Here is a 15,854-nt window from a genome sequence, read left to right as displayed (position 1 = left end):
TGTAAATACTAATTGTTCTAAGCCTAACTGAGAGACTCCTGGCCAGAGTAGGTTACAGAAAAGGAGCAACAATAGGTGAATAGACATTATTGCTGGTGTATCAGATAACTTGGTTAAAAAATGTCTTTACTGAAAGATCGCAGATGATCTGGGGTCATTCAGATTGTATTTGACCCAAGAAATTATTTCTAAGGTCCATGGATTCTACCTCTTCCAGATCTCTAATACCCGTTCACTTCTCTCCATGTTTACCACCATTGCTCACATCCGGGCCACCACCATCTCTTATCTCTGTCTCCATGCTCACCCCCTTCCAATTCATTCTCTATACTGTAGCCAGGGTTATATTTCTAAAACAAAAATTTTATCATGTCACTGTTCTCCTGAAAACCCCCCAACAACGGTGACTACATAGCTCATAATGGTGGTGGTTGCAAAATGCTATGCATTTGTCAAAATCCATAGAACCACACACCTAAAAAGAGTAAATTTTACAGTGTGTAAACTACATCTCAATAAATCCGACTTAAAAAATCTCTAATGATAGCCATTGCTCTCCAGGTAAAAATCTAACTTTTCACAGGGTGGTGGTATTACATAGTGGATTAGATGTTCCTTCTCAGCCTGGATTCAAAGCCCAGCCTCATAATATCACTTATTAACTGTGTAATCTTCACCAAGTCACTTGAACTCTTGGTACTCATTCTCCTTATTTGTCAAAATGAGATAATAATAGTACCTACCTCTTAGAGTTGTCATGAAGATTAAATGAGTTAATTCCTATAAAGCCCTTAGAACAGAGCATGATGTGTAAGTGCTCATTAAATATACAGTATTACTAACAAGGCTTATAATACTCTTCATGATTAGAACCTATATTAGTTTGAAAGGGTTGCCGTAACAAAGCATCGTGGCCTCAGTAGCTTAAGCAACAGAAATTCATTGGCTCACAGTTCCGGAGGCTAGAAATCCAAGATCAAGGTGTTGGCAAGGTTGGTTTCTTCTGAGAGCTTGGAGGGAGAATCTGTTCCAGGCCTCTCTCCTAGCTTCTGGTGGTTTTCTGGGAATCTTTGTCATTCCTTGGCTTACAGATACATCACCTCAATCTCTGCGCTCATCTTCACATGGCATTTTTCCTGTGTCTCCAAATTTCTCCCTTTTTATAAGGACACCAGTCATATTGTAGGGATCCACCTTACTCCAGTATGACCTCACACTACAACAACTCTATTTCCAAATGAGGTCACATTGTGAGATACTGGGAGTTGGAACTTCGACATACAAATTTTGGAGAGATATAACTCAACCGATAACAGGCCCTGACGTGTTCTCTTACCATTTTTGCCCATAATATCTCTTCCAACAAACTAACACAGTCACCAATTTGTTTGGCAAACTCTTACTCATCCCTCAAGTTTCAGTTAGATATTGCTTTCTAGGATAATTCCTCCCTAACATTTTGCAAACCCACCAATTAGATTAGAGCCTTTTTCATATCTTCTAGTGTCCCTGTGCTTACACCTCCCACGACGCTTATCACTTGGCACCATACTTGCCTGTTTACTGCTTGTCTCCCCACAAGACTTCAAATATCTTTTCAACAAAGATTCCCTAAAATTATGTCTCAGAACCCAGATGGATTCTAAGTAAACATTTGTTGAATTAATGAATGCTAACATCTCTTTCCAGATTCTGGCATCACCTATTTTGTTTCTATGGATGGTTAGAGGGAGAAAAAAGTAGAAAGCAAAATTTTTAGAAAAAAATTAGAAAGCAAAATTTTGTTAAGCAGAGTATCAGTTGGAGTTTAGTTTGAAGATCAGTATCCGTGCTAGTTATTTCCAATAAAAGTTACACAGTTGTTGGAAGAAAGGGAAGGCAAACAGAGAATGCTGAGAAAATCCAGGTATGAGTGACTACAGGAAGCAGCTCCCACTCCTAGGACTGAGGGAATAGAAGGGAAATGGAAATGTTACCAAAAACTAAGAGTTAGAGGAGGGTGTCAGGTATGGCTGAAGCTTAGATCTCAGACAGGCAGAAACCACATGGCTGTAGCTTAGACCTCCGATTTGGAGAACACCATAGGTGATACAGGGTGTGCTGAAGGTTGCTGGAGCTGGAGCCATGTCTGTCCTCTACTGTCAGAGGGAAACCTCAAGATACCCAGCATGGAAGTCTAGGCAATGTACAATAGTTTGCAGACTCCCAACTCCAGAATCACAGAGCAGGGATAGGAAGGTGGGATACAAGCTGAGAGGCAATGGACACATAACTAGCACAAACTAAGAATCTGATACAAAGGTATATATATTTCACATAATTATGAAAGATTCCTGCCAGTGGGTTTCAAACCGTGGCTCTGTCACAGGTTGACTATGTCCTTGGGCAAGGAGCTTCCCTCCTCTGAGCTTCAATTTCCCCATCCGTGGCAGGGGAGAAGAACTAGATGATTTCTTAGGGCCTTTCTATGTATGAGCAGGGATTTGACTGCAGAAGCACCAGGGAGTTGCTAGGGATTTCTGAATGATGATGTCACTCTAGAGGATCCAATCTCAGGCTTTAGCCATCATATAAATAAGACATTTCCTTCTTCCCATTCTGCAGCTACTGTTTACATGCTCCAAAGAAGGCAGAGGAAGGAAGCTAGGGCTGCATTTCTCCAATATGGTGACTGTCTCAGACAAACCAATCCCAAAATAGCCATTAAGGGTAATGTTTCACATTTAGTTAAGTGACCAAATAACTGAATTGCAGAGGGTGGGGGGTCAGGGGAGGCAGGAGCAAGTGGGAGGAGGCAAGTGAAAAGAAAAAATGTTTTGTGTGCACACAGGGCCTAAATCTACTGTGTGTCTGATGCACAGCAACAATATTTTCTCCAGTCCCCTTGGCCTGGCCTTGCTCTCTGCCCCCTGTGGCCTTGTTGGGAGTCCAACCATGCTGTAGAAGACTCAGTTCAAGTCTCAGCACAACGACATGACAGGCAGGAGACCTAAAGCAAGGTATTTATTTTTGCCTCCTATGAGCCTTATTTTCCTCGCCTGCAATTCTGCCTGCATCTCAAGATCATAAGGATCAAATGAGCTAATATGTGTGGAAGTGCCTACTCATTCTGGGTGCTGTTTACAAAAGTGTAGTCATTTAATAAAATAAAATAAATGAAGCATTAAAGTGCATTTATAAAAATGTACTAAGTATATGCTTAAGATTTTTACACTTACATGTATGCTTTTTACTTCAATAAAACAATTACCCAAAAAAAGTAAAACTGTAAGAAGTAAAAGGCGATTTAAATTTAGTTTAATTTATGGACTAAAAAGTATCATGTGATAAGAAGTGATCTACTTAGATAACAAAGCCAATAGTATAACGATATAAAGCAGAGCTAAGTACTCTAGATTTTATAGACATAGCTGAAATTCTGTAGGTATATCCCCTACTTAATTCTAGCTTTGCAAAAAACGATGCATGTTTAGTGCAGAAAATTTGCTAACTATAGGAAAGCACAGAGAAGAAAATAAAAATTAACTACAATTTCACCGCCACATACACAAAATTAAGATTCCTCTGTGAATTACAAATGCTACTGGACTACTAGGGTCTGACTGGCGACAATGTTCTTTATTCTTTTCCTTCTTTTCTACTTCTTAACAGATTCAGAAATTGAGAATTCTTATAAGCCAGGACCAGGTGGCAACGCAAGGGCCTACAGAAAACAGGAAGGTGGGATATCAAGTGAAACACCTGAGACGCACCACTGCAAGTTCAATGTAAATGGCAGCTGAACGCTGGCCTGAAAGGTGAGGACTGCTGGCGAGTGGTGTAGGCTGTGGCAAACTCAAGACCATGTGCTCCAAGGGCTACTTAGCCCCAACTCATTCTTCCATATTTCCAGTGTGGCTGGATCGCTTATATTTCTAAGACGAGCTGAGCATATAAATATGTGAAAGTCCCCAATTTTTAAATGTTAGTGCCTGATTAATGTTTTAACTCTCTCTAAGCCAAACCGAAGACATCTGTAGGCCAAATGTGGCCTATGGCTATCAATATGCAACCTCTGCTAAAGGCAAAGAGGGTAGGGGCGTGTTCATTGAAGGTCTTAGGCAGGGAAGTAACAGGAGCAGAAAATTCCTGAGAAAATTTCTGAGGCACCTAGTATGAAGGAGAGTTTGAAGTGGGAAGAAACTAGAGGTAGCGGAAAGATAATATTCCAGGTGAGGAATGATTGGTGCCTTAACTGGGGCAGTGGAGAGGGAAGCGGCGGTGGGGGGGGAGTGATGGGAGAACTGATGATGTAGGGAGGGGCCAGGTGCCCAAGACGGGTACCAATGTCACAGCTTTGCCTAAAGCCCTGGGGACCCACTGTTCAAGTTTGAGAAAGGAAGTACCTTGTTTGATAACAGACAACTGGAGAGGAGGAACCACTTAGCATTAGAGAGCCCTCCTCCCAAAATAGCAAAAAGACTAAACAAGCCACCCATTACACGGTTTGAGGTCAGAGCCAAGAAAGTAGCAGGGAGGGAAGGGCATGTGGGCTCAGTAATCTGGACCAGAGGTCAAGAGAAGAGAGGAGGAATAAAGTCAGAACCAAGTCCTATACCTTGAAGGGACTGGGGATGCTTAGCCTGAAGAAAAGGCACAAAGGAAACAGGAGTTGGCTGGCTTGCTGGCAAAAATATTTATTGAGCATCTACATGTGGCAGGGTTCCAGCTGGTGCTGGGTTTTGGGGCGATAGTGATAAGCAAAAGCAAATAAAACTGATGTTGTACTTACCCCGAGGGAGTCTTCTGGAAAGATACAGATAAAATAATCTCAAAAACAAATGCAAAGGTGCAAAACTGAGATAAGTGATGGGAAGGAGAGGGGTATAGTGCTCTGAGGGTGTGTCCCAGAGGTGGGGACCTATACTTCCATAGGAAATGATGATTCATCTGAGAGCTAAGAGATGAGTGAGCACTAATGATGTAAACAGGGGGAAGGAAAGGCTTTTAGGCATCAGGAACAGCATGTGCAAATACCTGACTCACAGGAAGGACTGAGAAGGCCAGTGTGGTGGGAGCACCCCATGAGGGACTTGGGAGGCTATCCTCATGAGGCTTGTTCTGTGCAGTCTGCAAATGCATCCATTAGGGGTGCCACAGACACACTTTCCATAAGAGACTGATGGGAGTGTTTAGGATTTGTTATTTGCTTTTAGTTAAAATAAAGAGCTATCATTTATTCAGTTTCACATGTCCCAGGCCCTGTTCTAAATAACTGTCTCATGAGTCTACACAATAGCCTCAGAAGGTACATGCTCCCTTTACCACTGCTGTGTAACAAACACCTGCCAAACTCAGTGGCTTTAACAACAATCATTTCATTATCCTGTCTCTTGATTGTGAAAGGGGCTCAGCTGGGTGGATTTTGCTTGGGACTCATCGTGCATTTTCAGCCAGATGGTGGCTGGGGCTGAGCTATTTAGAGTGGCTGGAAGAGCAGGGGGCATCTCTTTCCAAGGGGCTTCTCCACCTCATGGCTAGTTTGTGCTGCCTCTTCACATGAGGTCTCTGGGTAGTTATATAGCAGAGGTCTTCCTCCAGAGCAAGTTATTCAGGTAGATAGGCAGAGGTTGCCAGTCTTCATAAAAACTAGCACCCAAAATGCCACAGTGTCACTTCTGTTGTATCCATTGGTCACAGCAGTCATAGTCAGACCAGATTCAAGGGGGTGGAAGAATAAAGCCCATCTTTTGATGGGGCAATGGCATGTGCATACGGGAGGGAAGGAGTCAATGATGACTGTTTTGGAGATAAGCCACCACAGTACCACCGTACAGATGAAGGAATAGAGGCTAAGAAAGAAAGTTATTAAGATCACAAAGCCAGCAACAAGTGGAAGAACTAGGATGCAGACCCCGGTCTATGTGACTCCAAAATACACTGCATTTAAGCTCTGTGATATTCTTTTAGTAGGGAAGGATGGAGCAATAAGAAAACTCCTGGGTTCTGCTACCAGCACGGCCTCCGACTTGCTGTGTGACAGAGCAAGCTCCTTCCCACCTGCGGGCCTCAGGTTCCTCCACTACGCAGAGAGAGATGGGTGGCTCTAGGATTCTAAGGGTCTGAGAGTCTATACTGCATCCTCTGAGCTGGGTGGTCACCAACTGGCTCCTTCACCCACTTAGTACATCACAGCATGTCAGCTCCACTGTCAGGCAGGAGCCTCTGTTGTCCCTCCTTCCCTTTCCTCTTAGCAACACTCCGCTTTGCTCCCCTGGCTGCTCTGTTTACCCAGCCTCTCCTCCACTTTCCTGTAACCATAACCAGTAAGCAATGCCTTACGTCTCTCCCCCTCAACAGCTGCCCTTGAAGGCTAGTTTCATTCTTGACTAGGGGCTTTACAAAGGCTGAGGCCAACATCGTTTTTATGCCAAACAGCACAGCAGGCTGTGCAGCTCTTTGCAAATAATTAGTACGTCACGAGAGTATGTCAAATGAGAGCTTGTATAAATGAATCCATGGTCCTGTTTTGTGCAAACTGCCAAACTGTACACTAGACAGCAAATCCACTGAGGACAGGAATTGCAGCTCATTTATTCATCACTGTAACGGGTATAAACAGTGTCTGGCCCATAGTGGGTAATCAAAACATATTTGTTGGTTGCACCAGCTAATATATATTTTAATCCCTGCTGTCCAGTTCTGTAAGTTTCCACTTTATGGTCCATTTCATCCTCAAACATATTTAGGCTTAACTTTCCTCCTTTGTCTACTCTCCTCTGTCATTCTGTCAATCTGATTTGTTTTTCCTCCTTTTTGGTCTTTGTGAGTCTAGTATTTTTTCCCTAGGAACATTCCTTTACAACTTAAGCCACTGAAATTTAAGCTTGCCTGCAGGCCTGTTCCTCTTCTGTTCAGTCTCAACTAAAACATAAGAATAAAAAGCCATAAGAAAGATTGAGAGTCAGAAGCCCTGGCTTCTGACACATCCCTCCAACTATCTTTGCGACATTTCTCAACTTTCTTCCTCATTATGGATCTCAGTTTCCCCATTCCTACTGTGAGAGGGTTGGAATATCTTTTTAATGGGTATCTTTTTAGCGATGGAAGATTTGCACAAATCTAATTGTATGCAGAGGCAGGATATAAAAAGGCAACTACAAGGGGAGCAGCTCTGGTTGGAGTGGGAACCCAGGACCTCCACCCACCTCCCTGTGTCTGTGGCTGCCTCTGAGGGCCTTCTGCTGAAGTGGGGACCCTTCTGAGCTAGGCAATCCTCAAGAGCACTCCAATTCCAAGGTGGAATGATTCACAGCCCTGTTAATCCACTGGACTGTCAAAAAGGGCCGCATCAGCAGAGATACACACTCATGTACACTCTAAATAGAAAACAGGCCCCAAAAACTGCTTTAACAAGCTCTGTCTTCTCTCTTATAGCTTCCGCATTTGCTCAAGTTTTTGCCATCTTTATTTTCATCTCCTGGTTTCTCACATCCTTCCTCTTCTCCCTCCAAAGAAGTTACTGAAAAATTCTAATAATTTCTACTTTGATTTCTTTGCTGTTATCTACCGCACTCCCCTCCCCTCCCCAAACCCACCCTCACTCTCCATAATTACAGAGAATTCACTAACTTTTGTTTAAATTGCACCTCAATTTCTTCACCAAAAAGGAGTAGTCAAAGGAAAAGACTCTTGTGGCCATGACAGTATTTTCTAGAATTCTGTGTGCATTACTTTTTTTTTTAAAATTAAACTATGCTATTTTTTCTTTTTTTTTTTTTTTTTTTGCGGTACTCGGGCCTCTCACTGTTGTGGCCTCTCCCGTTGCGGAGCACAGGTTCCGGACGCGCAGGCTTAGCGGCCATGGCTCACGGGCCTAGCCGCTCCGCAGCATGTGGGATCTATCCCAGACCGGGGCACGAACCCGTGTCCCCTGCATCGGCAGGCGGACTCTCAACCACTGCACCACCAGGGAAGCCCTAAACTATGCTTTTTAATAGTACTCAGAGTGAAAATTCAAGCAGAGCAGATGAGTAAAAAGTAAAAGTAAAATTATACTGTCCTGCCTTCCGCACCAGCCCCATCTCCCAGTCCCTGGTCCCCTATATATCAAACACTGTTAATTACTTCTGAGTGTCTTTCCAAAATATGTTTGTGAAAATAGAAACATATGTTATACAAAAAGGTGATACACATACTGTTTTGCTTCAACCCTTTTCACTTAATATCTTAGAGAGCTTTATCTATCACATGTACTATCCCATTCTTTTGAACTGCAGCATAAAATTCCACATTCCACTGTATGGTTACACTAATTTGTTTAATCAATTTACACATCTCCTTATTGATGTGTATGTTGTTAGGAAGATGCCACATACGATGCTTTGTTTACACAAATGGGGACAGGTTACACTGTTGTACAGTTAGCTTTTTTACTTTATGATATATTTTGGATATTGCTTCATATCAGCTGGTACAGAGCTACTTCTTTTTTTTTTTTAAGACATTTTATTTTTTTAGAGCAGTTTTAGGTTCATAGCAAAATTGAGAGGAAAGCAGAGATTTCTCATATGCCCCCTGCCCCACACGTGCATAGCCTCCCCCACCAAAGTGCTACATTTTTTAACAGTTGATGAACCTACACTGATAAATCATCATCACCCAAATTCCATAGTTCAGAGTTCACTCTTGATGTACATTCTAAGGATTTTGACAAATGTAGAATGACATGTATCCACCACTGTAGTATCATATGGAGTAGTTCCACTGCCCTAAAAATCCTGTGCTGTGCTTATTCATCCCTCCCTCATCCTTAACCCCTGGCAACCACTGATCTTTTTACTGTCTCCACAATTTTGCCTTTTCCAGAATGTCATAGAGTTGGAGTCATACAGTATGCAGCCTTTTCAGACTGGCTTCTTTCACTTAGTAATATGCATTATGTTTCCTCCATGTCTTTTCATGGATTAATAGCTCATTTCTTTTTACTGCGGAATAATATTCCTTTGTCCAAATGTACCACAGTTTATTTGTCTGTTCACCTACTGAAGGACATCTTGGTTGCTTCCAAGTTTGGCAAATATGAATACAGCTGCTACAAACATCTATGTTTACATAATAATCCACTGACTGTCAATACATAAATTTATTTAGCCATTTTCCTTTTACAAACATTTAGGTTATTTCCAGTTTGGGAGCTTTTAAATTATGCTAAACAACACTGCAAAGAATATCCTTTGTATATATCCTTTGCATATCCGTGTGCATATATCTCCAAGAGAAATTCCTAGATTCCTAGCAGTACAATTGCTGAGAAAGAGAATATGTGCACTTTAAATTTCAATGAGACAATAACAGTGTCTATCCTAGTCTGGTTCCAACCCTGAGTTTTTGTAAAGCATTCGATTTTGCCAGTGTGGTAGAGAAAAAAATTTTTGCTGTTGTTTCTGGATTTTGTATGGCAATCTACTCCCTCCTTTCCTCCCTCAGTGCCCAGATGACCACGCCATATGCTCCCACAGCTTGTCACACATCCCTCTCCCTGTGTCAACCTGAGTTCCCTGCTTGTGAGGTCTGTCCTGTATTTTCTCGCAGCATTAATCACAATCCTCTATAGGAAATCAGCCCTTTGCCGGCATCCAGCCCTACAATTGCACGCACATAGTGCACTTGATCTCACCACCAGTCTGAGGGCAGGTAGGAGTGCAGTAACACTCTGCTTTACAAATGTGGAAACAAAGACCTGTCACCCAGCAAGGCCCACAGGAGCAGTGCCATATCACGCCCCTTGCCAAATTGGTTTCTTTCCTCATCTGCTCCTTTGGCACACGGCTGCTGGGCACATTTCTGTGAAATAGCCTCATTTATCCTACCACCAATTTTTTTTTCCAGATTTTAGCTTTACATGGCCTGCCTGCCTCCTTCTGTAATTTCTCTTAAACCTCAACTGCTTATCCCAGCATTCAGGGGCTTTCAAAATACATACTGTGACTCACATCTTACTGTTATTCTCCTCATTATCAGGTGTTATAGCTCTCCTGCAATAGTTACTGTTACTCAAACATAATTCAAGGTTTCCCACTTCCACATCTGTTCACATCATATCTCCTCTGTGGTATTCTCTTTCTGTTCCCTGACTACCCAAATCACATCCATCCTCAAGCCAAGCTCAATGGCCACCAAGTCAATGAAACTTTTTATAATTTCTCTTTGTCTTCGCCCACATAACTAACAAGACCAGCCCTCTGTTGAATGCAGGCCTCTTTTATACCTCTTTTACAGCCTTTATCACACATCCTGTCATATCATAATTTTCCTTCTTAACTTCACTGTGTTACAGTAAATCTTTGGGAGGCAGCTAACTGTGTCCCCCCAGAGCTTTCAGCAGGACCCAGAAGTAGTAACTAAGGTGCCCCCCAAAACTCTCATATGTATGTTTTGAACATGACAAAAATGAAACCATTTCATACAATCTGGCATATAATTTGCTCTCATACCTTAGTGATAAAGCGTGGACAACTTCCTGAGTCTGCAAGCTTTGGTCTACTTCATTCTTTTTAATAACTACACGTCACAATATATATTTCTTCTAATTTACTGAACCATTTCCCCTTTTTGAACAATTAGTTTTGTTTTAATCACAAGTGAAACAGTATCTTTACATAAAATCTGACATTTAAGAAACAAATTTCCAGGGCTTTCCTGGTGGCGCAGTGGTTGAGAGTCCACCTGCCAATGCAGGGGACACGGGTTCATGCCCCGGTCTGGGAAGATGCCACATGCTGCGGAGCAGCTGGGCCCATGAGCCATGGCCGCTGAGCCTGCGCGTCCGGAGCCTGTGCTCCACAACGGGAGAGGCCACAACAGTGAGAGGCCCGCGTACCGCAAAAAAAAAAAAAAAAAAAAAAAAAGAAACAAATTTCCAGCAAGAGAATTGCTAGGTGAAAGGATATATACATTTTACATTTTAATAAATTCTACCAAATTACTCTCGAAACAGCTGTGCCAATTTATTTTCTTTTTTAAAATCCTGTTAGTCTCTTGGCTAAAGACTCTTTATTATCCAATACTCCCTTCTCTTTTGGAAGTCTTCCCCATGCCTCCTCCCCAGTATTTATGTGGGGAAATTGGTTACTGAATCAGTCCTCTTTTGTGCATAAAATCAAGTTCCCAGCTCACAGTATTTACTTCATTATATGGAACTGAAGTTTATGTACTAACCTCCACTACTAGCCTGTGAGTTTCTTCAACGCCAAGAGCCCTGCCTTGTTCATTTCTTTACATTCCTCAGCCGCATACTTTAAGGATATCTAAGTAAATATGTGTGTGTGTGTGTTTGTGTGTGTGTGTGTGTGTGTGTGTATACACGCACACATATACGTATAGTATCTGCCCTCTGTATTCTGGACCCTGAGTTGGGGTGTTAGGGATACAAAGATGAATAAATTAGTACTAGAAAGCAAAATGAGGAATAATACTAACATAGGGCAAGTGCTACTGTTTGGTGTGACACAACAGCACATACCAGAGGCATCTAACCTGGTTTCATAGTTAGCAAGTCTTCCTGGAGGAAGCTGACAAAACATGAGTGTGTGTGAGTGTGAGTGTGAGTGTGAGTGTGTGTGTGTGTGTGTGTGTGTGTGTGTGTGTGTGTGTGTACGTGTGCGCTGGGGATGGGGACCATGCAGGAGATGAGGGGAGAAGGAAAGGAGGTGGAATAGGGAGCTACTATGAGTAGAGGAAGGAGGCTGGATGAAGCCCAGAGGCTCATGGCCAACGAATTCCAACCTCTCTCCCCACTGGTGACTGGACAGTGCTGCCACTACTCCAGTCTCCAGCAGTGTGGTGAAACCTAGCTCCGAGACCCTGACAACTGGGGCGCTTCCACCTCAGCAGCCTTAACACGCAGTACTTTCATTGAGTCTGAATCCTGACTAAGTGGTTCAGAGGCAGGCTTTTGATCCGACAGAGCTGGGTCTAAAGCCCTTCTCCTCTTCCTTTTACCTATGGTGTAACCTGCGGCAGGCTGCTTAATTTCTTTAAACCTCAGTTTTCTCATCTGTGAAATGGGAATAACTGTGCCACCTCGTAGTGCTGTATGAGATGAGATAAAAGATGAGAGACTGCAGGTAAGGTGCTACACATAGCTCCTGGTATGTAGAATATGCACATAATAAATAAAACCTATGCCTGTTGTCTTTCAGACCCCGTAACAACCACCAACGAACTATGAAGGGATCATGTGATTCAACTTTCCCATTTTACAGTTGAGGAAACTGAGGCCCAGTGAGGGGCAGTTGCACAACAGGGGTGAGGGCCAGGATGGACTCTCCTCCTCCAGGCCAGCACATGTTTCACCACCCCGCAGTGATTAGACTCAGCGGGGCATCTGTACCTTCTCACCTTGAGCCAGTGAGATCTTTCCCTCTGTGGCATCAGCAAAAGGCACCACTTTGGAGGGAGGCCAGCCCTGCTCCCTTTCAAGCACCTGGAAGGCATTTCTCCTCCTTTGCCCATCTTCCCCAGCCACAGTTGGCTTTACCTTCTCCCACTGTTTCCCTGTCAGCTCTGCTTCTTTTCTTCAAGCAGACACTTCTTGATCCCTACAATTGTTTCATCCCTACTTTCCTACAGGGCCCGCAACTGCAGTTCCTTTTCTTGGGCTCCAGCGCTGGGCAGTTAGCGCTTAGGGGCTCTTCAGCCCAAGAGGCTGCATGTACAATCTCTTCCCCGTGAGAGGTTTCCTCAGTTCCATGGCCAGCAGACCTTTCCATGGCTTCTCTAGGTTTAATATCAGTAATTAATTCAGCATTTACTATGTGTCAGGCCAGTTCTAACCATTTTGCAGATATTAACTCATTTGTTCCTCTGAACACCCCCAAGAGGTTGTGAGATATTATTATCAATAGCCCCAATTTACAGATGAGGAAGTCAAGACACAGGGAAATTAAGTAACTTGCTCAGGGTTTGACGGCTAAGAACTGGAGGAAGCAGGGCTTCAAACCAAGCAGTTGGCTCCAGAGACGCTCTAGAACACCCGTTCAAAGGATCAATCAGGTCATGCCCGGGTTTTTGTCTGAAACCACCACTGGCTTTGCTTCTCCCACTCTCTGACGGGTTTTTCTTGGGAGCTGTTCCTTCAACAATTACTGGCTCACAAACCCTCATCTCAGCAGCTGCTGCTAGAAAATCCAACCTAAGACTTCTTCCAACAATCCACCCCAAAGGTTATCACTGTTAGTAGTTTGATATATACAAAGGATTTTTTTTCCATGTTGGATAAATTTATTAATTCACTTAAAGGACTGCCCTCAGAGAAACAAATATAGTGTTGTGAAATTGAAGCCGTGCTAGAAAGTCTAAGATGACGATAATGATGACAGTGATGATGATGACAACGATAAACACTTTCTTTTGGAAACACTGTGTTAAGTAACTTAAATGCATTATTTCATTTAACCATCAAAAGTGTCCTCTGAGAGTACTGCTATTCAGGGAATGCTTCCACTGTAATGGCAACCACCAACAGACACATCACCCCAAATCTGTTTATCTTCTAAACATTATGATATTTTAACTTCCATTTTGATGTCCAACCAAAACCTCCAACTTGATGTGGCTATATCGGAATTCATCACTCCTTCCTGTGCTTCAGACACTTAGGCCACTGCTCTCCTCACACCTGCTGGGCAACGGCCCCCACTCCTTTGACTCATCTCCTCAACCCCCAGCCAATCCAACTTAGACTGATTTCTTCTGTTGCCTCATCTCTTGGTTTTTCTCCCTCCCTTTCCAAACCCAGTTTTTTATACATTCTTTCTATTTCCTTAACAGTCATCCAAGAGATTTTATCCTCATTTTACATACAAACATTCTGAGGCCCAGAGGTCTCAAGTATATTACCTGCAGCGCTCAGTTGGTTAAGGGCATTATCAGGGTTGGAACCCAGATCCATTTGGCTCCAAAGCCGAGGCTCTTTCCTTCACAGCAGTGTGTTCCATTAGCCCGAGCCTGGGGCTGAGATACCTTTAGATGTAATAAGAGATTATTTTAAACACTTCAGTAACACTACATTGAATAACAGTGTACTACTTTGAAGTTATTTTTATGCTTTTCAATTTTATTTCGATCTTTTAAAATAGATGGAGAAAGTCCCATTTATTACTAGAATACCGTTAATATCTCCCCGGCACTTCCTAATCTTCCTTTTCAATAAAATGAGAGCAGGCCCCAGGCTCAGAACTTTGGCAGGCAACAAAATCTAGCTAGAATTTATTAACATTGTTTCGTTTTCATGGTTACCTTCTCCTGCGGTAATGGCAGTAATACAAAATTTTCTTTAAAAATAAATGCATTTGAGGGCTTCCCTGGTGGCACAATGGTTAAGAATCTGCCTGCCAATGCAGGGGACACGGGTTCAAGCCCTGGTCAGGGAATATCCCACATGCCGTGGAGCAACTAAGCCCTTGCACCATGACTACTGAGCCTGCGCTCTAGAGCCCGTGAGCCACAACTACTGAGCCCGCGTGCTACAACTATTGAAGCCCACATGCCTAGAGCCCATGTTCCACAACGAGAAGCCACCACGAGAAGCCACCATGAGAAGCCCATGCACCGCAATGAAGAGTAGCCCCGCTCGCTGCAACTAGAGAAAGTCTGTGCACAGCAACGAAGACCCAATGCAACCAAAAATAAATAAATAAAATTTAAAAAAAAAAAAAATTGATTTTAAAAATATAAATAGATAAATAAATGTATTTGAGTTTTAGAAGTCAGTGTCAAAAAGAAGTATTCAGTAAATAATAGTACACCTGCTACTCAGAATAGCAGGAATCACAATGGTGAAGTATGCCAAAAAGAAACCAAACAAACATAACCAAGTTGTTCTGTGGGATACTGACAGTTTTTGCTTGCCAACTCTTCAGTAGCTCTTCAGAGCAGGAACTCAGCTCCTCAATGGCCCTCAATGTGCTTCCTTCCCACTACAGGCTTGCTCAGTTTAGAAAAGGAAGGCTCTTAGATGCCAACTATGGACGAAGACCGAGACTCTAAGAAAGAAGGTGACTTCTTTAAGGTTATGGATAACATTATAGCTGTTCTGGGACCAGAACCTAGGTCTCCTTATCCCCAATTCATGCTCTCTCCTCTGCATCAGATTGATGATGACTTGTATTTACCATCACACACTGTTCATTCCCACAGCTAAAGGAGACTCCAAGCAGTTCTACTCAGATTCAGTAAGAGAAATTAAGCCCTATTCCCTAAGGCATCTATTTTATTATATGTTCTTAGTAGGGTAATAGTTTTGTACCATCCTTGGGAGAATTGGGAAGAATGACCACTCAAATATTTTTCTGTAGGGTTTAATCCTCTTGCAAAACCCCAACCACGGAAAGCTGCTAGAGTTTAGCCCCTTTTGAAGATTAATTGTCCTCAGGCCAAAGAGTCCTTCATATGACCATCTGAAGTTCCTCCTGCTTTAATTTAATGCCATCTTTCTTTGTTCAGTCCCCCTGAGACACAGAGAATTTATTAGCGTGTCTCTCATAAAATGCTAGCATAGCAGGAAATTAAATTCATCTGGTATTGCTCTGAAAACTTTGCTGGTTGCTCTTGCTTACTTTATGGTTGCCAAGGTAATTGTAAACTGATTGTTTGATGACTTGTTCTTGGATCATTCTAGGTACTGATGTTAAGTTTACACATTGACAAACCCAAGTATGACTAGTAAGAGACCTGCCATGATGGTAAAGAAGACTCTAGACCCAAGGGAACAGAAATATTTAACCTGAAGAGTCGAAGGCTCAGGAGAACTCTTAAGGGATTCTACCAAAATCTCAAGGACAATCTTGGGGAAGAGAGAGGAGACTTGTTTG

The 15,854-nt window shown here is 42.7% G+C and overlaps 1 protein-coding gene across 3 annotated transcripts in view; it reads right to left on the bottom strand.

The window, feature by feature from the left end:
• HTR4 (5-hydroxytryptamine receptor 4) overlaps positions 1 to 14,301 on the bottom strand; it is a 322,803-nt gene extending 308,502 nt beyond the window's left edge. For all 3 annotated transcript variants that reach the window (XM_049708053.1, XM_049708054.1, XM_033406830.2), the window contains exon 1: positions 13,882 to 14,301. The gene's annotated coding sequence lies outside the window, so the exon portion shown is untranslated. The remainder of the gene's footprint in view (positions 1 to 13,881) is intronic.
• Between the last annotated feature and the right edge of the window lie 1,553 nt (positions 14,302 to 15,854).

The sequence above is a fragment of the Orcinus orca genome, chromosome 3 (assembly GCF_937001465.1).
Source record: "Orcinus orca chromosome 3, mOrcOrc1.1, whole genome shotgun sequence".
In the NCBI taxonomy this organism is placed as follows: Eukaryota; Metazoa; Chordata; class Mammalia; order Artiodactyla; family Delphinidae; genus Orcinus; species Orcinus orca.
Note: the sequence above shows the minus strand (reverse complement) of the source record. Positions and strands in the feature narration are given on the sequence as shown.